The sequence below is a fragment of the Maniola jurtina genome, chromosome 26 (assembly GCF_905333055.1).
Source record: "Maniola jurtina chromosome 26, ilManJurt1.1, whole genome shotgun sequence".
NCBI lineage: Eukaryota > Metazoa > Arthropoda > Insecta > Lepidoptera > Nymphalidae > Maniola > Maniola jurtina.
Window position 1 is genome coordinate 5135177 of NC_060054.1, and position 513 is coordinate 5135689.

Here is a 513-nt window from a genome sequence, read left to right on the forward strand (position 1 = left end):
CTGACGTCTATGTTTTCTATTCTATCCCCAGCTGCACATTTTTCTTACCTACCCGCTAGATTAAGTATTGTGTACCTACCTTATTAACTTACAGATTTACGACTTTCGTAATAAACTTCGTTTAGCAGTTGAAAGAACTTTGAGCCATTTTGGTCAACAACAAAAAAAACGATGTGAAACTGGTGTCATATAATTTATAATTTAATTTATTTATTAACCGGACAACAACAATCCATATAGTGTTAGCAACAAAAAAAGTATAGTAGTCATGAAAGTATCTACCATTTATTTCATATTATGCTGGCTAAGTCAAATTGGAGTGTTTGTTTTTGGTATCTTCGTCGAAAATGTCATATTCGTCATGGAATTTACGAGCTTCTGATACGTTCGGAATCTCATCAATGTTATTGTTTTATTTATTTAATAAGGATCACTTATAGTATAGGGGAAGGTATGTTTTTTATTTTTTCATGAATCAATCACCTGACAGCTTTATAGTCTATCTGAGATTCA